Below are 22,884 nucleotides of genomic sequence, written 5' to 3' on the forward strand. Positions count from 1 at the left end.
TCCACACAGCAACTGAAGTCTGTGATTCACATTCCTGTAAGAGCTAAGCAAGAAGTACAGGGATGATGACCGCACTTAGTGGTGGCACACCAGCTGGTGTGGTCCTCCTACAGAGCAAGGACTCCGTGAGAGTAACCACTGGCACTCAGATCAGGGTCTGGATAAACTGGTGAAGAACAAGGAAGGACAGGCTTTGCGGGGGGGGGGGGGGGGGGGGGGGGGGCTCCAAAAACAGAGCAGCATGCTTGTTATGAGCAATACGACTTCGGGAGAGAGTTCCTAATATCTGTAGCTTAAATCAGGTATTTTGGATCTCTCTCTCTCATCTGGGCTTTGTAGAAGATCACAACGCAGTGAGAAGTCTGCTTATTTCATTTAAAATTCAATCCAGATCTAGCAGAGCAATGGGGGTGAGGGGGTGGGGGGCTCTCTGACATTCTCAGATGGAGAATAGAAGCCTTGGGATGGAGACTTCATAAAAATTCTGGGATAAATTACCCTTAAGGATGTCAGTCTGTAGGCTCTTTGTACTAACCAACATGGGACAATTAAACCGCAAGGCCAACATCACCATGGAAGCCAGACAGAACATCATGGTGCCAGTCCCTATACTGCAAGCCTGCAGCCTGCATTTTAGACTTCTTTTTCTAGTTGCACCCCCTCTCCGCTCTTTGGCCCTTGGACCCTGCACCCCCAGCTTCAGTGTAGGCAAAACAGCATCTCCTTTTGTTTACCTGCGGCCTCCTGACTGCTCCCTTTGTCTCCTCCTATTTTCTCTGCCTCCACCAGTCCCTCTGCAGCCCTCTCAGTCTGCAGTCCCCTCTATCGCCCCATTTCGCCTCCTAAATGACCACCCCATTCTCTTCCACATCATTTCCGCAATAGCCTGCAGTCTCTAGAGAATCCTTCAGTGATGTAGCCCCTCTCTTTCCCTACTAAAGCTTCCCCTCTTCCCTTCCACAGCTCAAGAAACAAGAGAAAAGGGGGAAAAAATTACAAGGGCACTGCCCTTCTGGGATTTAACCACATTCTCAGCTGGTGGCTTTTGTTTTCTCGTCTCACTGGCTTGTAAGGCCCTCGGGGCAGGCGCTCCGCACGCACGTCATGCTCTGCACTGGGGAAGATGGGCAGGACTGTTAGGCCTTAATTAGAGCAAGGCCTCAGTCAGGGTAGAACATTTTAGCAGGAAAAAGGAAAAAGGAATTTCAAAATATCCACTTGGCAGCAATGACCACAGGGGAAGGAAGAGGTTTATTGTTTTATATAAGGAAAATCACGAAAGCTCTCACAGCTTTTCATGAACACAGAAATAATATTTACACTGGCAATTTTAAAACAAAACAGAACCAGAAAACAAACTCCCTCTGCAGGCCAAGTGTAGTGAGTGTAGACCCAAGTGCTAGTCTTGAACCTTGAGCAGGAAGCTGCAGAAGCAAGGAAAGCATTAAGGGAAAGGATGCAAAATGAGTTACAAGATCAAAAGAACACTTTTCTGGTCAATGAGACATTGAGGCCATAGCAGAGCCACACCGAGATCACCTAACAGAGACATGAGCTTTGGCAACTGGTCTTTGATATACCTGTTACCTGTCAAGCCTTTTTTGCAGGACAGACAGCAGGGAGACCCCCACTGTCAGACAGGGAAGGTAAAAAGGCAGAAGCATCTTGCCTGCATCACAAATTCAAATTTTTGCATTCAAGGGCCTCTCAACTTAACATCTGCTCATGAATGCAAAAGAGTGGCAGCCGTTGTTGAAGTCACCTGGCAAATGTAGGCAGACCAGCTTGGAGCAGGGCAGCCAGACATACGGTGGCTTATTAGGAGCCAAGACATCTTGGGAAGGTGATGAGGATGAGATATAGAGTCCCAGGAAGGAGCCCCCCTGCCATCAGCTGAAATGCCCCCAAACTGAAGGCTGGCCTCCAAGGTAACGGTATAAAAGGCCACTAAGAGAACAGCATGTCATTCATTTCTTTCTGGAACAGACAGGACACACAATTGTGCCTGTCCATACAATGCGCTAGCCTTGTGTAGGAACCTGGATGCAAGTTTCCTGGGATATTTCATGTCACATTCCATTCTGCCTGGGTTGGAGCGGTGTCTCTCACACAGTACATGCTCAACAAGTGATGCTCGAGGAAGTGAAGCCCACTCCCGCACTCGTGGGCAAGACTCTACCACAAAGGTTTAGAACAGTCTTCAGGCAGTGGAAAGTTTCACGAGCCAGTCAAAACCAAACACAATGTAAGGAGTCAGCCAGGCCACCTCTAACTTGTGATAAGCAAAACCCACTAGGGACGCTCAGTCGGTTGAACGTCTGACTATTGATTTCCTGGTCTGATCATGATCTCATTGTCATGAGTTCGAGCCCCGAGTCAGGCTTGCACTAACAGCGCAGAGCCTGCTTGGGATTCTGTCTCCCTCTCTCTTTGTCCCTCCCTGCTTGCTCTCTGTCTCTCTCTCAAAATAAATAAAAATAAAAACTTAAAAAAAAAACCTCACTATATTGTAAATCAATCTTAGAAGATGCCTCTGACACATTCTGAAGGCTTCATAGGGTCTTATGGTTTCTAACTTATACAGCAAAGCTATCCCTTTGTTCTCAGAGCTTCATCAGCAGACCAACCTAAAAGGCATAAAAGAGTCGAGGTTCTTAAAAAGAATTTCTTTAGTATTACTTGCTCGAATAGAGAAACACCACGCCAAGGAGTGAGGTCCTTAGAAAGCCATTGTTGGGCAAAGTGACCTGTAGAACTGAAGTGTTTTAGGCACTAGAGCACAAAGACAATTTATTGGCGGTATGGGACTGATCCTTCCACCATGTGCTTTTGAAAAAGTGAAAGGAAACAACTGTCTCAATGTTTTGCCATGCATTTACTTTCCGGAGTTCTTACAAAAAACAAAGCTCTGAGAATCCTTTCTGCTGGGGATTTCTGGGGTTAGCGCTAAATCTATGCCAGCGTTTCATCACTACCACGGCACCTTGTTAGGTGGTTTCAGGTTGGGACTGGGTCACAGGTAGTGACTTCGCTGGCACTGCATCCTGGGAATTTGACTAAGACCAGCCATCTACCTACATAAGAGGAAGCTGACCTACGTAAGGCCGAACCTGCAAAGTCGTCAGACCTGGCTCTGTTAGGCAGCAGCTCCACAAAGAAAGGAGTTTGCAGTCTGAGCATGAGCCTCCTCTGTCTCATAATGGTACCCTTAGAACGTCACCTGGCTGGGTCCATTTCACCCTGCAGGCAGGTCTCAGCCTACATGCAACCTCTTCAGGAAGGCTTTTCCTGGCCAATCATTCGAAAGTGGCTCTCTTCCTCCCAAGATATCATTCTTGCTCTCTCTCTTTTTTTAAGTTTGTTTCTTTATTTTGAGAAGAGAGAGAGAGAGAGAGAGAGAGAGAGAGAGAGTGTGTGTGTGTGTGTGTGTGTGTGTGTGTGTGTGTAAGCCGGGGAGGGGCAGAGAGAGAGGGGAAAGAGAGAATCCCAAGCAGGCTCCCTGCTGTCAGCACAGAGCCCAAAATGGGGCTCAATCCCATGAACTGTGAGATCGTGACCTGAGCCAAAATCAAGAGTCAGACACTTAACCAACTGAGCCACCCAGAAGTCCTTCACTCTTGCTTTTTAAATTTCTATTTTTCTCTTTTGTGCTTGTCTACTTTAATTGTTTACATATTTATTTTTGAGCTCCCCACCCCCACCATTCCTCTCCATTGGAGGCAGGTCCATAAGACGCAGGCCCTGATCTCTTGTTCATTACTATATTTCCAGCCTTTGGAAAATGCCTGGCTTGTAGTAGGTGCTCAATAAATTTGTCGAATGTTTCATTACCAACAAAGCTGTTTAGAACAGCATTTCCCCGGAAGGGAGCTGTTAGAATGAACGACATGGTTGTAGGAACTCAAAGGCTTAAGCAGGATTTAGTATTAAAGATATAAGTGCTAGATCTTTTTTCTTGATCCTCCTTCCCCTACCAAACAGCTCTAAAACAGGGTCTGGCTACCAGTCTTTTTACGGGGGGATCCACAGAACTGGTTGAGGTAGATCAAGCTCACTCTAGTAGCAAGAGATGCAACCGTGGTCGTCTCACTGAGTTAAGGCTTGGAAAAGCATTTCCTATTCTCCAAAGAAAAAGAGTAGAGAACCGGAGACTATAAATCATTCAGGTAGAAAACCACAGATTTGCTCATTTTGTTTTGGTGAGAACAAAGGCAGTTGTTTGCACATTCTTCTTGTCGCACCTGCTCTGGCCTGCCCGGTATAAACACCTTAGCCAAAAGTGTAAATGGGTTAAGCATAGCCTTTTAGGCAATGAGAGGGCGTAAATGCCATCTCTGCAATCATCGGGAAGTGTTTTTGGCTAGACTAGGAGATCCAATAATAATTGTAAATGGGTAAGTTTAGAAAAGCTTTGTGCCTTGTAAATATTTCTGTGAAATATGAAGGCAAAGCATTAAGGCGAAACACAACAAAGTAATAAATAATAATTATTCTTCCATTCGCTGGTCTATTTATTAGAATGACAATGGTACAATATACTTCCTAACAGTCTTACTTGGCTTTCAACCTCCTTGAATTGTGTTTAAAATTCTTTTCGGCAAGACCAAGAGCACCATAAATGAATAATGCCACAAAAAATCATTAGGTATGAAAATCTACAAGATGACGCAACCATGCTTGAGTTAACAATAAAAGGACCAACATTTTATAAAGAAGAAATACACTGTTGAATCTATCAGGCATTCATTTTCATGGTAAAACAATTCCATTGCATCCATCTAACCTTGAGATTAAGATTCAAATAGGTTCAAAATGATTAATTTGTTCCGGCCTATCAAAATGGAAGACGTTGTAGTTGTAATCTTTCTGAATAGCAATAGTGTTTTAATTACAAATGCCTGGCTCATTATTTGCTCGAGAGCGAATGACAATTAGCTTGATTCTACTGCAACTGTTAATGCTCCTGGTACTAAAATAAATAGGCAATACTGAATCAGGTGTCCTACATTTCCCTTCGTTTTATGATCTTCTGATTGATGCTATATTCAAAATGTACTTAGTCATTTTAAGTCACAGGCAAGAAGGAAAATGGCTCCCGAACAGCCAAAAAAAAAAAAAAAAAAAAAAAAAAAGGTATTGCAGGAAGGATATTTCGTGGCAAGCCCAAAGAACGAAATCACTATGAGGTGAATCATGTTCTAATATCATTGAGCCAGAGAAAGACTCCAAGCAAAATATTCAAGTTGGCCTCAAAACAACACAACAACAACAGCAGCAACAAACCTTTAGCCCATTAGAGGTTTGGTTTTACAGACAGTGCTTTGGAATATCGGGCAAACTGCTAGAATAAAGCAGCTATTTACACAGAGGGTTCTGAGTCTCAATGTTCTTCACATTGGAGTAAACCTCAGAGAGGTTTCAGGTTTGCCAGTATCTTCCTATTAATACATCTATAAAGACGTTTCCACAAAGGCTCGATGTGCACTTATCATTGGGGGGGTGGGCTTGGCTCTCGGTCCCTCTCTACCCAGAGCTCTGAGGTTACCGATGGAGGGATCGGGGAAAACAAGGGCATAAGCATTTTCTGATTCTCAGAATTTCTGAGATGCCTTTTGTTTCAGGGGCGCTGGTGAACCAGTGATAATGAAACTACACCTTTGTACACAAACCTTGACCAGCATTCTGGAGCACGTTACAAAGAAAAACCTTAATTTTTGAAAGTACTGAGCACAAAGGAGGGGGAAAAAAAAGCTCTCACTGTGCAAGCTTTCTCTATATGTGTAGAAATATGGCTTAATTTTTAAGGCTTGAAGACCGCATTTAAAAACGTCTAAAACCAGTGCAGACTCTATATGGGAGGAAAAAGAACTGTACAGTTTTCATTAACCATTTGTTTCTTTTTTTAAGACATTCTTTTGCATATCAGTTATTGCATTTTTAAATAAGATTTGGTTACCAAGGAAACAGGTTCTGGCCCAGTGTTAAGTTGAAACTAAAATATATTTCGGAAGTTAAGCTCAAAGGAAAGAGCCCATGAAATTATTTTGAAAAGTGGCAGAATTTGGTACTTACAGAACCATAGCTGTATGGTCTGCAATGAACCATTCTAGGGACTCTTTTTCTTTCAGTGAAGCTCTCTTTCTTCTAACAGGGCCATCTATATTTAATATCCACCACCCCCCTTTAAAAATTGTAACTCCTCATCTCTCCAAATAATAGATAAACCCATAGTATATTTGTTCTTGTATATTATCTAAAATGGATTTTGGAAGCATGTAAGTTTTTATTTTCATCTTTCATATAACACGTTTAAAGACCGCTTCTTAAAATTTAAATATTTTAAATGTTTCTTACTAAGCTTGTTTGCGCTCTTTAAAATTATCTCAAGAAAACCATTTATTTTTAGTTTCAAGCTAAAATGGAGCTGAATCAACAGACTTTTCAAAAATTCTTTTGTTGTCTAATGGCGCCACACCTATCATATATATATAATTTTTTTAAAAGGAATCAGCTCACTTTTATAGCAGAATCATTTTGTAAGTTTAGCAAAGCTGTACATTTATATAGTATCTGCATAGGAAAGCCTATCCAATTTAATACCCTCCCTCCAAAAAATTACAGCTGTCTTATTTAATTTTCCTTATAAAAGTCATATTTTAATCCCTCTAATATTCTTGCTGCATGGCTTAAAAAAATCTATAAAACATGCAAATTTCGACCTACCTGTGTGTATCACTTAATGCAGTGCTAGCATGACAAGACACTCAGCCATTTTTATGTAAAGCGATGGAGACCAACTGATTTCTCCGTCTTCTTGCTCACAAGTTTTAGATGCGATTGTCACACACACAAAAAAATCATACGCAGAACAGCTTGAATGTACTGTGATCACGAGAACTGAATTTATCAACAGGAAAATAGGATTGAAAAAAGAAGTTTCTCTTCCAAGGTTTCTCTGAGGCTGCAACCAAGGAGGTGCTGTGCTGAATTCTTTTCCCCTTCCTCCTCTGAGAGTTCAAAGCCCGGAGCTGACCACTGCAAAGGCCACTGTCACATTTGCTGAAAATCAAACCACTGATACCAGCACTGAAAATACAAATTTGAGAACCAACTTGTGTGCACACCATGGAGTGCATACGAGTTAAAAATAGATTCCACCTTGCCTCCTACCTGCATAATAAATATGTAAGTTTCAAGTGTTTAATTTGATATTCACATTAATTAACAATACAACATACATTATTTAAAAGACAGCAAAGGCAAGAAGAAAGGAGAGACACCATCTGGTAGCAGAGTTTTGTTGTTGTTGTTTTTGTTTTTAGGGTTTTTTTTTTTTTGGCTTTGTTAAAAAAAAAAAAAAAAGGTAAAATCCTATTTTGAACGTGATGAAAAGCAAACATCCAGAGGCAAATGAATCGGAACTGAAAGGTGATGTTGAAATATCTAAGGCTGTAATGAGGCAAAAACAAGTCTTCGCTACCAGATGATATGGCATACCGAGCATTTACATACTCACATCTGAAATACTAGGCAACGTGTAATGAATTCTATACACAGCATGCACACACAGCAAAAGCACGGCTAATCCTGCCTGCCATCTTAGGCTCGCAGAAGCGATACGCACTGCATGCAGACACGAGCACTGGGGAAGGAGGAGGCAGGGGACAGCTCACCTTAAATGCAGTATCTGATTAATGTTGTAAGTGACATTGCATATCAGCCTCAGAGTCTTGGTTCAACTGGGTAGGAGGGAACAAAGAAAAATGTCATCAACTGGTGATGCAAGATGAGCCCAATCACTAAACACTGTTTAGCAAACTCCAAATTCTGCAACCAGACAGTAGAAGGCATTTCGTACACTTAAGCAGAGCTGCTGCACAATGCATGTGTCCTTTTGCTTCTGAGAATCAAACAATCCTTTTGCTAATGAAGAAAATAAGCCGGAATGAATACTGTCATATCTTCTTCTTGAAGAAAGCTTTCAATACAGTATGTATCTGGTTTGGGGTGCATTTGATAGACTATTAATTTCATAGAATTGCTAACAACAACAACAACAAAAATCCAAAACTATTAAGCTATTGTGAAGTAAAAAATAATATTATACAGGGTATAGCATTTCTAGATTATTTTTCAAATCCTAAACGGTGCCGGCAGGCTTACAGAAGAATGCATGATCGGGCTGTCTGTATCGGTGCTATAACCTCTAACCACAAGCCGTGTAAATGTATCCTGCTGAATGTATCTGCAGTACAGAGCGGCAGATACCTCCTCTGTTGGAATTGTATTAAAATGTGAATGAATTTGCTTAAACTTAGAAGCAAATAAAATCAGCACAGAAAAATAAATTGATGCTGAATTCCTTTGGATGTACGGTATAGCTGATCATCATGAACGATAAAAGCCATCCTTAGGATACTGACCTAAATAATGTTAAGACCTGCACCAGCGTACTTACCGCATTTGCTCAGAACATAGAACACGCAAAATGATTTTTGTCCTCCCTCCCTCTCCAGAAGCTAAACTGTAAAGTAACGAGGCATTGGCAGGGATATCCAAAGGCTATATGTGTATATATTGTACATGCTGTCAGAGAAGAAATGGTGTTGTGCTGAGATGTGATGTTTCTTTGTTTTACTTTGAGGCTTATCTTAGCTATGCTTGCATGATGACATTGACATCATGGAGGTCAGGGCTGACACTGGGGTGCCATCCGTTTTATGAGTGAAATGTTTTCCGAAAATTAAATCTCATCTACTCAAACACCAAATTTCATGTCTTCTTCAATACCACCTCCCTACCCCCGCTGTTCAAGATTGATGGGATCTAGTTTGGCTGTGTGTAATAAATTGGAATTGCCTTCTGTAGAGACTCCAATACATAATTGTAGGAATTAATTTTTTAAACAAAAAACCTTTAAGAATTCTTATGCATCCCCTTTCAATCCTTTCTATCAACACCCACACACACACACACACACACACACACACAATTGAAGCTCAAATTGCAGTGAAACGTTTAACATGTGGAACAAAAAATGTGGAAAGAGCTGCTTATTCAGGATTTTGAAGAAATGCCTAATAAGCAAATACTGTTTAGCTACAAAACCAGTGTCACCATGTCCCCAAAGAGAGGAAAACAGCATAGCTTGCTAGAAAAATTTCCTCCAGAAACTGCCGGCAGGTAAAAAACAGAAAAGCATTTCTTTTACCATGCTGTATAAAACAAGAAGTCTTTTATTTTTAAGAAAACAGAACAGATTCTTTTCCACTTTCTTCGGCTACAAAGAAACCATACCCACCCCCACCCTTAGATCCTGGACATAAGCCAACATTTTTATAAAATGCTATGAGCCTTATTTTGAATATATATTTACGTTTTTCTTCTTATCTCTCCAAAATTCTTTAATTGTCTTGTTGTGTCACTGAATATACTAATGCTAATTAATTTTAACACGTGCAAAAATGAATTCATATTTTCTGGGGTTGCTAGTTTCCTAGTGCCTCGATCTTCTATAAGGACTGGCTAAAAATAGTCAGGTTAGCAAAATATTCAAGTTCCCCAGAATTTTTTTTAAAGGAGAAATTGTATTCAAGCATCTTAACTTAGGTGCTAGGTTTCACAACTGGATCTTTTGTTTCTAGCTTTCATTCTATCTCGTTTCCCAGAACCCAAGTGATTTTCAGCTCCATGTGTGGAAAGCACCCAGCCCATCTCTATCCCATACACTTTAAAGTCTCCGAGCTGGGACGTCCAGATGGTCGCTCATACCTGAACCACACCGAATCCTCTTCTCTTTGGAGCACATCTCTCCCCCACAACTACTCCAGAAATAAACGTGGCTCTGACAGAAACAGTAGCTCCTGGTCTAACACCAGCGGTGGAGCCATCTTCCCCACCCCCACAACATTGCTCTATGAGCTCTGGTTAGCATTGACAGCGACAGAAAATTAGAATGGAGTGTCCTTAGGCTAATTCCTCCTTTACCATGGGGGTCAAGAATTAGACTCTCAGGCTGAGTTACAAGGTACCAATTTAATACACGGTCATCTAGAAAGCAGGGTCCTCACGGTGGGGTCAGAAGAGGTAGAAGTGAACACCTAGACATTTGGTGCTGTTAGCGTCTGTTCAGCTCTTCCCTAGTAATAACATCAGAAAGCTAGACAATCATGTTAAAATACTCACAAATTATTATCAGGTAGGCTAGATATACACCACATGGAATCAACTGTGACCACATAGAACTAAGTCGCTGCCTCCTCTGCCTGCGATAATAAATGACAGTGACAAGGACAGTAATCCGCATCATGCTCCCATGAGATGAGCGAATAGTGTTATGTCCTCACAGGGGCAGGGTGGTGAATGTGGTCAGGTCCCCTACTGATACTCGTAAACCTGATGCCAGGGCAAGTGGTTTCCAAACCTCCCAGTGGGTTCCCTGTCCACCCTCTGTCAAAATGAGCCTAAAAGCCACATATTGGTTTATTCTGTGATATTCTAAATATGCGCAATGAGCAAACTTGGCCCGTTTACCAAACCTGCTTGGGTTAAACAAATCTGAATTGTAGTTAAAAGCATTCAGATTGATGAGCTTGTTTAGGCAGACATTCTTGACTAGTAAATCCTGTTTTGTACTTAAAAAAAAAACAACAAAAAAACCAAAACCACGCTCATGCCTGAATTACTTAGGCTTTGTCATGATTACAAGTGGCAAGGGTATGTGTTCACTTATGATTTTTAGAAATAGCATGCTCCTCATCAACATCCTCGGGGCACATACACAAATATTAATTTAAAAGACAAATCCCTTTGGGGCGCCTGGGTGGCTCAGTCAGTTAAGCGTCTGACTTTGGCTCAGGCCATGATCTCACAGTTCATGGGTTCAAGCCCCGTGTCGGGCTCTGTGCTGACAGCTCGGAGCTCGGAGCCTGGAGCCTGCTTCAGATTCTAGGTCTCCCTCTCTCTCTCTGCCCCTCCCCCGCTCATGCTCTGTCTCTCTCTCTCTCTCTCTCAAAAATAAAATAAACATTAATAAATAAATAAATAAATGACAAATCCCTTTTCCGTGATAAAAATTTTAACCTGTTTCTGCCATTCTGAGGAGTCAAGTATAAGGAGCCCTAAACAGCCTGGCAGGAACAGGACAGAGATGGACAGAGACAGCAGTGAGGGGTGTGCCTTTCACTCTGATTAACCTTCTTCCTTGCCCACAGTTTTGTTGCTCTGCAGTCTTAGCTCATTTTATTTTCAGTCCTGCGGGTTAAAGTTAAATTGCATGGCTTATGCAAAGTGCATAATTCAAGTATGAACAAAGCTTGACTCTGTATATTTAAAAAAAAAAAAAAAAGAAAGTCAGGGCACTGAGTCCCAGAGAAAACCTTGGTTTATAAACATTTGGATTGGTTTGCACTATGTTACTACATTCACTGCGTTAAAAATTACAGCTGGTTTCCATTTACACCTAATATGGACATTCAAAGTTCTGGGTAAATTTGTTACCAGGTTAGGCCATCCTAAATCTAAATTTTTGCAAACGAAATGTTCAGCAAATTCAACATTTTTGTTTAAATTCTTAGCATTAAAAAGTTTAAAAAGTTTTATGAGGTTATTACATCAGTCTATAATGTATTTAGTCCTGGAAACAACATGGTGACTTAATTTATCAAGGACTAAAAGTGGCTTTGGATGATATTTTTACTTAAAATTTTTTGAAAGTCTGGTGCTATTTTAAACATCTATGTCTTGCCTATGGAGCTGGGCAGGAACTTCTGTTTCCTATCTTAATCAGAGCTAAGTCTATAATAGCTACCATTTATTGAGAACCTACTACATACTCAATATTTGGCTATACTATATTATTTAATTCTAACCCAAAAGGCTTCAAGGTGAGTATTAATTATTATCAACTTTGGCTGAGGACCTAATTGGGATTTCTAGTCACATGGGAAATAGCAGAGTTAGGATTCAAATCTAAGTCTGACCAATTCCAGAGTTTAGGTCTTTCCACCTATCTTCAGAGGATAAAACCTCCTCCATCCACATTCTGTCCTGATGTAGGAAACTTCTTCCTGTCAGAATCCTGGTAGATGGAATCCCCACTCTCTGAAGCCAGGACTAATTCCCTTTATATGAACCAGCCTTAATTTCCCAGGCCCTGGGAACTGTGGGTACCTAGGGCCATCAACTGGAGACAGGCTGGACCAGCAGGTGGAAAAGAAAATAAAAGGAGGAATTCATTAGACCAGGTTGAAAAGTTAAGAGTAGAGAGCAGATTAACAATTTTGGTCAGAGATGTGTCGTAATTTGGAAATGTTTTATGAGACAAAGTAAGTGGGAAAGCTCACATTTCCACCTGAGCAAAAGCCTTCACCAGGTGTCTTTTCATGTTACAGATGAGGAAACTGAGGCTGAGAGGAATCTAGTCACTTGCCCAAGGTCACACATTTAATAAGTTAGCCCATTTGTTATATTAAAAAGTATATCTTGTTTCCTTTTGTACCTAATAGATTCAGCATGTGTGAGTAAATTTGTTATCAGGTTGTTAGAGTGTTCTAATCTAAATTTTCAGTTAAAGAAAAATCAGTGTAGCAATCAAGACTGACCAGGTTCCCACTTACGAATAGTATTTTTGTCCTGAACAAATAAACTAAATTGGTATTATGAGTTCCTTCCTCAACATATATTGAAGACAGATTTTTCAAAAGTCTAACTTTTGAGTAAGAGATTTTCCTTAACCATGGTTAGTGTTTCAAATGCATGATTTTAGTGATTAACTCTCTCTGTTAGCATCTGTACATTTTGCTCTAAGATCCCTTCCGGCTCTGAAGTTTGTAATTCTAAAAAATCTAGCCCAGCTTGCTTTCCAGGTCGGTCTAGGCCAAGAGCTAGACTCCAAGTCTCCTGCCTCCTGGTTATGTGGCCAGCTGACTATCTTGCTCGTTGGCAGTAATTTTATATGCCAACCAGATGGCTCTCAAAGGGGGCTTTCTAATCAGCTCCACTCTGCCTGGGAATATGAGAGGAGGATTATGTTGCTTGGTGCTCATGAGGCAGTAGAATGAATGGTTGAGTAGACGGACAGGACTGAGGAATCTGAACTCTGGGAAGCCTCCAATTCTTAGACATGAGTTTTCTTACTTCTATCCATTAGGATCTGTGTAAGATGTGGGAACGGAGTACATACTTGATGGCAAAGATGAGGCAGCAAACCATGGGGACCAAACTGAGGTTATCTTCTAGGAAAGACCTAGGGGAGACGGGAAATGTGAACCATGCGGTTTTCAACAGAGAAAAACTGGTGAGTGACTTAGGGTTGGGAGGGAGACTCTGACCGACAACATTCTGCCCCACTTCCATCCAGCTCTCCTGTGGGACTATCCTCCATACTCCTCACCACTGTTTTGATATCACTACCTCAACGTTAGCAGCAGAATAGTTCCTGCTTTTCTCAGGGCATTTGCAACATGGCACTAAAGGAAAGAACAACAAGGTTTTACTAGATCCTGAATTGGCAAGACACATATTCAGTAAGATGGCTGAGTTTCTTCTTTCTTGAGAGACTGGCAAGTAGGGTGAAGAGGGAGGGTGGGGATGTAAACTAGGGTGGAGGAGGAAGAATTCTCACAGATTGGTAAAAGCCACCCTTTGTGAGAACATAATCCTCTCCTAATATCTTCCCTTCATCCTGGGCAGCAAATACTCCAAGACTCAACCTGGGAACAAAGCCATTTGTCTTCTCTTCTTTCAGATAAAGACATGGCTCAGAAAGGCCATAACCATGCACCTCATCTCACCAGAGCAGCTTTAACAAACCTCAGTGAATCGTCACTTCCTTCGGACTGAAGATAAAGGCAGAATAAGTTTTTGTTGATTGAATTATCTACCTTTAATCACGTCTCTGGCTTGCTTCCTGCAAGATCTGTGTATCTCCCGCGGCACCCAGAGCGTTGTCTGATGCAGCGAAGGGGGCTCATATGGGTATGCTCTTCACTGACCAACACCAACTTGGGAGTTCCCTCTCTGCTCCCATCACTACCAGTGGAATCTTTAGCTTTGTCTCATGAAGCCATTTCCCAAAATAGGGGAACTTGCTCCATGAATTAAGGAATGGACCTAGGGGCTGAAAATATCTATGGAAGTCTTTCAAGTACTTAATTACTTGTTTCCCAAAGGGAGTCACAAATTGTCTGGCAAGCAGACCACAGGCTTTGTTTAAATCTGTCCCTCCCAGAACAGAAAAAGGGAGACAGAAATAAGAATGGTCTGACAGCAATACCATTGCCTCCAAATTGTGCCTCAACCTTTCCTGGGCCCTCAGCGTCAGAACATGTTTCGTAGAACTATAGGATGGGCAAGGCAGTCTGCAAGATGCCATCTCAACCCTCTCTTTGAGGTGGAAAAAAAATCACGTTCAAAGAGAGTATTATATCTGAAGACCTCGGCAAACAGGATAAAAGCCCTATTCCTTAATTTCTAGTACTCTGCCCTTTGTAATGCAACATACTGGCTCAATTAAAGTTCCAGGCTTTCATTTAAATAGGTACTTATTGGGGCGCCTGGGTGGCTCAGTCGGTTGAGCGTCCAACTTTGGCTTATCTCATGGTTCAGGGGTTTGGGCCCCGTATTGGGCTCTGTGCAGACAGCTCAGAGCCTGGAGCCTGCTGCGGATTCTGTGTCTTCCTCTCTCTCTGCCTTACCCTGCTTGCACTATGTCTCTCTCTCAAAAAGTAAGCAAACATTAAAAAAATTAAGAAATAAATAAATAGGTACTTATTAAATGGTTATAGAAAAGCAAGTTAATGAAGAGATTCTGGTAAGACAGCTATAACTTATTTCTCAATTCCTCTCACAAGAAAATGTTATAGTATACTTGTTTAATTTTTTTTAAAGCTCAACTAAATATAATTTTAAGCAAAATAGTAAATGGCCAAAATATCACCTGAGACCAAGGGTCACTTCAGAAGTATCAGAGAAGTAGGTTTGATTGCCATTTAAGTCGATCAGATTAAGTTTAGCCAGCTGAAGTAGGCTTTATCCTATTTGGTTTGCAAAAAAGAAATCTCATGAGTTAGCATGAGCAGCTAAAAATAAGTTGCAGGTTTCATTTTCCGTTGTTCAGTATGGTTTTGAAACCAAAAGGTGCAGAGCTAGGAGATTCACCAACGCCTACTGAAAATCAACAATTCAAACTGACACCTTTCTAGCACACTGCCCTGAACTATGGGCCAAAGCCAGGCCCAAGAAAGGTGCACCTATGTCCCTCTCACCATGGTCCCTGGAGATGAATCTCCATAATAACACACGGCAGGAAGTTGGGGGCTGAGGCTCATCCTAAGGGACAGTGGCTTATGCCTGAGTGTATTGTCATATCTGGACAGGATGCCACATAATCCGTCCCATATGCTCAGCTTCAATCTTAGGTGATGTTGGGGACCCCTCAGCAAAGCAAGGGAGTAAATAATGCTAGCATTTCATTAAGATGGGGACCTGAAGGTAGTGAGCTCAGCAAGTACCCCTTGACCTAAATGCCCATGGCCTTGTGCAATTCCATTCTGTAAACCCAAGCAGCTCATGAGAAGTTTAATTTCAAAACTGCCTTTCCAGGGCCAAATCTGGCAAAAAGGTGTTTGACAGAGGCATACATCTTCAAAGGGAAGACGGCCATCTCACGCTGCAGCATTCAGCTGTGGCACAAGGCTCAGAGAGAGCAGTGTAGCTATAAGAAAGCCCTCAGCTGAATGAGATTGAAAGGGGGCAAAGAAGGGTTAATCTCCTTCCATTAGAGGAGGGCCCATTTGGTGAAGGTGAAGAGAATAATCTGTATGAAGAGCAGAGAAGACAAAGAGCCATTCCAGAAAAGAAATCACCGTGCAGGGGCAAGAAGGATGATTTGTCCTAGATTTTCATCGTGAGACCATTTCTTAGATCTCTGAGTCTTTACCTCGCTTTGAAGTTACAAGTCTCAGGGAGGGGAAAGGGGGCATATTCACACTCTCCGTGCTGGAATACTTGAGCTTTATTCCATCTGAGATGGGCTGTCTCTGAAAAGCAGAGGGCGAGGCCTTAGAAGGCTACCCGTAAATCAGAAAGTGGCAAAATAAACAATAGGAGTTGTTCGTAAAAGAGAGGCCAGTGGCTGAATCCCCCTTTTCTGGGGTGGGGAACACCCTCCCCCCTTTTTTTTTAGCTTCAAAAGAGTTTTTAGAAATTGCTTTTAACAACATTTTTGGAAATAGATTAAGAATCACAAAACATGGAAAAAATAGTAGAGTAACTAAATAACTTCATCTGGCTTCCCCCAATGATAATATCATCCACTAGCCTAGCACACTGTCTAAACCAAGAAGCTGACATTGGTATAATACTATTGACTCAGGCAAGGACCTTATTTGGATTTCACCAGTTTTTGTATGGGTGTGTGTGTGTGTGTGTGTGTGTGTGTATGTGTGCGTGTGTGTTTCTATGAAATTTTATCACATGTTATTGATTGGAATAGCCATCATCACAACCAAGATACAGAACTATTCCATCACCACAAAAAAAACCTCCCCCCAAAAAAAACAACCCGTGCTAACCTTCTTAGAATCACACTTTCTTAGGTCATTAAGTCATTTATGCTTTCTTCCAACCTCTGGCACTGATCTATTCTCAATCACTACAATTTTGTCTCTTTGAGTTTGTTATAAATGGAGTCATATAGTATATAACCCTTTGAGATTGGCATTCTTTAACCCAGCATAATGCCCTTAGATCCATTTAAGTTGTATGTAAAGAGTGTGTGCCTTTCCATTGCTGAATAGTTTTCCATGGTATGGATGTACCACGGTTTTGTTATCCATTTTCCCCTTGAAGGACGTCTGGCTGGTTTCCTGTTTTAAGCTATTAGAAATAAAACTGCCATGAATATTGATATACAGTCTTTTGTGCTAGCATAAGTTTTCATTTCTCTTGTATAAACACTCAGGAGTGGGACTGTATGATATATGTATGTTTAACTTTATTGGAAACTGTTTTCCGGAGTGGCTATACCATTTATGGTCCGACCAGAGGTGCAAAAGCCATCCAATTTCTTCACCTCCTTGTCAATTTTTGGGAACATCAGAATTTGTTATTTTAGGCATTCTGATAGACATGTAGGGATTCTTTCTGCTGGTCCAGTCAAGATGGCAGTCAATTGGGGGGTGTCTTCAGAGCTTGGGTGTGTTGCATTCTGATATCTCTCACTGTTCCAGATTTCATAATACTTGTCTACATAGCAGTTTGAGCTGTCTGGCATTTCAGTGATGGAAAATGGGGCTCTTGATATGTGGTGAGTCTTTAGGTTTGACCAGTTGCTCCTGACTACAATAGTAGGACATCACAGTCTGGGGATGCTGGGCTTCTTTGAGGCAGTACATCTTGGCCCAACAGGTAGACTTGATACCAATGACACTCTCCCAAGAGGTGATACAAAAGCCACGATATGGCAGCCGTGGAGCAGAGACAGAATTTGCTTGGACCAGGGTCGTCCAGCAGCTTTGGCCAGAGACTGCGAGAATGCTTTTTATTCTTAAAGTCAGCTACTCATTAGCAAGGTGTGTGGGGAGTAGACATGGAGTCAGCACAGACAGGGAAGAATGGGATCACCAGCAGCACTCGTCAGATCACAGACCCCACTGAACACTTTCTGCCCTTGGACTTCCTACTCTGTTGATAATCTCAGATTTGCCAGCAGCATGTGGGCACCTTGTCTGGATGTCACAGAACTCCAACATCTATCTCCTGGGGGTTAGATCTAGAGGTACTGCTGTCACCACCACATGGACCTTCTTGGCCAAGGGATCCAGGTCTTGCCAGTAATTAGAACTCTATTTGGGCCTCCTGGGTGGCTCAGTCGGTTAAGCGTCCGACTTCAGCTCAGGTCACGATCTCGCAGTCCGTGAGTTCAAGCCCCGCGTCGGGCTCTGGGCTGATGGCTCAGAGCCTGGAGCCTGCTTCCAATTCTGTGTCTCCCTCTCTCTCTGCCCCTCCCCTGTTCATGCTCTGTCTCTCTCTGTCTCAAAAATAAATAAAAATGTTAAAAAAAAAAAAAAAAAGAACTCTATCTAAGCATCAGAAGGTGCTTCAGCCAAAGAAGTTGTAAAGGATGCCAGGGAGATGGGCTTTGCATAGAGCCAACATTATAGTGATGACAACTGCTCCAGCCATGTCTGGGAAGTCACCTTCCATCTGTTGTACCCCTGAGTGAAGGGAGGTTGTAGAACTTCCTGGAATCCATACCCATCATCTACAAGTTTGGACCAGAAGGCCAAGAATGAGAAGAGCAGTGATGCTATGTGGGAACAGCCAAGAGACCATGAAGACCCTTCACAGAAGCAGTAAAGCTTAGTGATCAGAGGCAAACTCCCTGGTGCCTCTGCGTTCTGGCTCTTGCACTTCACCTGGTGCAGTCACAGGCGGAAGATGTGGACTTGGCTGTGGAGGAATCTAAATAGTGATTTATAGAACCTAAACATGAACTAGGGACCATCTGGAACTCAGCTGTTTGTGGAGGCTGAGCATGAAAGCAAATGATATGATGGTGACTCCCCAGAAGCTGGGGTGGTAGAATGAGAAAGGTCGGCCATATGCCATCAGGTGACCAATAGGCATGGTCTGATGGGCTTGAGCAGGGTTATGCAGCAGGATGGATGCTCACACCTCCTTAGAAGGTGGTAAAAAAATTTTTTTAATTTGGTTGTTGTTTGTTTACTATGTTTTCTGCTCTAACAGAGAATTTCCCAGATTTCCCAATTTCAGGAGCCTCTTCTCTGACCCACTGCCCCTCCTTCGGCCAGGTGCTACTACTCACCTGCTGTCAGAAGGCAGCCTGGTGCACAGCACCTCTCAGATTTAAAACGGCAGGCACAGCTATGGACAGGTACCTCCCCAGACAGTGAAGTTATGTGATGGGACTCCATCCTTGAGAATGAGTCACACAGCTCCCCTCTAGCTCTGGCTTTGTCTTCTTTTGCAGTTAAGATCTGACTACAATATGAGTCTCTGCTCTTTTGCATTCTGACTCTGGACCCGGCCTCCTCTTCTGCTCTTGTGCGTGGCTCTGAGTGGCTGCCCCTGTCCTCTTCCGTCCAGGTTCGATGTTACCACTTCAGGGCTTAGGGCACACAGTGGCCTGGTCTCATTAGGTGACCAAGGTGGGCCCTTGGGCCCCTCACAGGGTCTGGGCTGCCCATACAGGTCCTGAGATATGGCCCTGCCTATAAGAAGGCAGATCAAAGTTTCCTGGTTGAGGCAGAGTCTCTCACATGAGCTGTCTATCTTCTCACTGGGGCCTTGTCTCTGCTACCCTGAGGTTGGGGAGATCTAGGCCCTGCTTCTACCCAAGTCCTTGTTTTACTGCTGCCACTGAATCTCTGGCTAACCCCCTGGAAGTAAATCATTCTGGGTCTCAGTTATCTCATACTTACAGTAAGGTTTCCCGATTCTCTAGCTGAAAGTCTTTCAACTATACCATACCACAATTAAGAAAAAATCTAAACTTCAGAGGCCAAAAAAGGAGCCTTTAAGTTAAATTCTGGTTTAGATATACTATCTCAAGGCTCTCTGTTTTCTAATAAGTGTTTGCTGAAATGAATGTTTATTGAATTGAATGCAGCATATCAAGAGGCTTTAACGTGTATAAGGATTAGGAGGGTGTATTGAAAAGCATATTCCTAGGCCCCGTCCTTAGAGCTTCTGATGCCACTCGGGCCTAGGAGCATGCATTTTAACATGAGAAACTGAAGGGGACTTAGGTTTTGAAATAGACACTGGTGACTTTCTGGAGGCTAATTTACTGATGTGCATTAGGAAATTTAGAAACAGGTCATTTGACCTACTGATTCAATTCTAGGAATTTTCCCTAAGATGTCCACAAAAATTCATCCACAAGAATGTTTACAGATTGATAATAGCAGAGCATTACAGCCAATCAAAATGCCCATCAAAGGGGTGACTGGGTGACTCAGTCGGTTAAGCGTCGGACTTCGGCTCAGGTCATGATCTCCCGGTTCAGTTTGTGGGCTTGAGTCCCGCATCTGGCTCTGTGCTGACAACTCAGAGCCTGGAGCCTGCTTCAGATTCTGTGTCTCCCTCTCTCTCTGCCCCTCCCCCATTCAGGCTCTGTCTCTCTCAAAAATAAGCATTAAAAAAAAAAAATGCCCATCAAAAAACCCCAAAAAGGATAAATTAAGACATATCAATGCAAGGGAAACACAGACGTTAAAAATCAAAATTTCAGGGGTATGTGGGTGGCTCAGTTGGTTGAGCGTCCAACTTTGGCTCAGGTCACAATCTCACGGTTTGTGAGTTCAAGCCCCACTTTGGGCTAGCTGCTGACAGCTTGTCAGCAAAGAGCCTGTCAAGAAACACTGCCTCAGATCCTCTGTCTCCCTCTGTCTGCCTCTCCCTCTCTTGTGCTCCCGCTCTCTCTCTCTCAAAAATAAATAAATAAATAAATAACATAACATAACATAACATAACATAACACAAAAAAAAAAAAATCAAATTTTCACAGGCCATTTAGTGACTTGGAGAAATACTTACAACATAATGGAAGTGAGGTAAGAAAAAACATAAAATACCGTGTCAAATAATTTCTATATGTGAAAAACTGGAAACAAATACATCAAAATGGTAATACAGAATTGTTGCTTGTTTGTTGTATTACTGGAAGCTGTTGTTTTCTCCTTGATATTTTTCTGTATTTTCTATTTTTTGTATAGTAACTAGTTATGACTCTTTTTATCTGAAAAACAATGATAAGTATTTTAAAAGAAACAAAAAGGAATTCACCTCATGTAGGGTGAAAACGGAGGGAAGAGACTCCTCTTAGGAGTCCAGCCCAACCATGGCCTGGCTGCAGTAGAAGGACTCAGACTCTGGCTGGTGCTTGGGGTAGATTTCAAGCTACATTCTCTTTTGTGAAGTACCTTGGAATAGTTGATGCCAAGGAATTTGGATCAATGAGAAAATCCTTTCACTAGATACTGCTTTCCCCACTACATTCCAAGATAACAGATGACAGGATCTGGGACATGGAGGGGAGTTCACAGTTTAAATGATACCTTCTTTACTGCTCTTGGGTTGAACTCATGCTTGTTGACTCTGTATAATCCCCCGCCCCATTAACACCAAACAGACAGACTGCATTCAAGCTTAGGGGCTTTGGGACAGGCGATGGACTCCTTCTCATTTGGGAGACACCACCCGACGTCAGTGCTTCTGTGGAGTGGTTTCAAAGCCTCCTGTGGTCAATGCACTGGGAGCCCCCTAAAATGCCAGGAAACACCATTTTTGTTTTTGGTTTTTTGGTTTTTTTTTTTTGGCAGAGAGATAGCTCAAATCCATCCTGTGTCACAGATTTCAGTACCCGCCCCCCCCCCCCCCCAACCCGGGTCAAACCTCTCTCTGAGTAACATTACAAGCCTCTTGGTTAGGCTTCTGGCCTATAGTCAAACCTTTCCGAATGACCTTGAAAATTTTATCCCACATGCTGTGGCTAGCTAGTGAGTGGTGCTAAGGATCTCAGATGAAAGTCAATTGAGAAAGACCAAAAAATGTTAAATGATGATACTTACAATATTAATACCAACAGTAAAAGTCAAAACACCAATGCTAACCATTATTATAATTATTTTCATCAGTATCTTGACTTGCTATACATTGTTCTAAGTTGCCCAAACCATTTTCCCCCCCAAACCATTTCACATATTTTACTTTATTTATTCTGACAGAATCTCAGTTTTACATCCTTTAAAAATACCATTTTGGAGGCGGGAGGAAGCTTTCAAGTTCTGATGAAAAGCAGAGGCTTCTTGAGTTAAAAACAAAACCGTGAAGTCTTCAAGTGTGGTGTTTTCCAACTTCGTTCTTGACAAGAAATCGGGGGATTTCAGCATGAGCAATTACAAAGCCCTATTACCATGAATTCTTAGCTTTGGTGAATATGACGTGGCCTTATTGCAAAATCCTCTAAGTGGAGTAAAAGAACATTCATAAATGCCGACCCAGTGTAAGAAGAGGGCTTGTATTTCTGTGCTATGAAAACTATAAAACCTCTGGCATTAAAAATAACCAACTGAGGGGCACCTGGGTGGCTCATTTGGTTGTCTGACTTCCACTCGGGTCATGATCTCACGGATCGAGCCCCACCACATCAGCCTCTCTACTATCGGCACAAAGCCCACTTCGGATGCTCTGTTCCCCCCACCCCCAACCCCCTGCCCCTTCCCCCTCTCACGCAGGCACATGCTCTCTCTCTGCTAAAAATAAACATTTAAAAATAAATAAATAGGGGCACCTGGGTGGCTCAGTCAGTTAAGCATCCCACTTCAACTCAGGTCATGATCTCACGGTTTGGTTCCTGAGTTCAAACCCCGCGTCAGGCTCTGTGCCGACAGCTCAGAGCCTGGAGCCTGCTTCATTTCTGTGTCTCCCTCTCTCCCTGCCCCTCCCCCACTCACACTCTGTCTCTCTCTCTCAAAAATATATAAGCATTAAAAATTAAAAAAATAAAACAAAAATAGAGTTAAAAAATAAAAATAATAAAAATAATCAACTGGTCTAGGCACTATCTATGTCAGCCTGCTGTGCACGTCCATGCCTGCTTATCACAGATTAATTGGTCCAGGCTAAGCTCTTTAGGTGACCTAAGCTCTGAAAAGACTATGGTGCCCCAAATTTTAATTATACCCCTCACGTGGAATAAACAGTTTTTTAAATAAGAAAATATAAAATTAAAGAAAAGTCTAATTTTTCCCATGATGTCTACTTTGACACTTTTTTGAAAATGTTGAAGATCAAAATATTTACCAAGTGTATACCTTGTCACCCCTGCCGTGTTGGTGTGTTTGTGAGGTCACTCAG

At 42.2% G+C, this 22,884-nt stretch overlaps 1 protein-coding gene across 9 annotated transcripts in view; it reads right to left on the reverse strand.

Moving 5' to 3' along the window:
• ZBTB38 (zinc finger and BTB domain containing 38) overlaps positions 1–22,884 on the reverse strand; it is a 143,804-nt gene that overhangs the window by 55,111 nt on the left and 65,809 nt on the right. For 6 of the 9 annotated variants that reach the window (XM_042903783.1, XM_042903781.1, XM_042903776.1 and 3 more), the window contains 2 exons: positions 7,674–7,739; positions 6,724–7,086 (listed from right to left, as the gene is read on the reverse strand). The gene's annotated coding sequence lies outside the window, so the exon portion shown is untranslated. Of the gene's footprint in view, positions 1–6,723; positions 7,087–7,673; positions 7,740–9,771; positions 9,787–22,884 lie in introns of those variants that run through there. The other 3 variants (XM_042903782.1, XM_042903785.1, XM_042903780.1) reach the window with 3 other exon arrangements.

This window comes from Panthera leo, chromosome C2 (assembly GCF_018350215.1).
Source record: "Panthera leo isolate Ple1 chromosome C2, P.leo_Ple1_pat1.1, whole genome shotgun sequence".
Taxonomy (NCBI): domain Eukaryota; kingdom Metazoa; phylum Chordata; class Mammalia; order Carnivora; family Felidae; genus Panthera; species Panthera leo.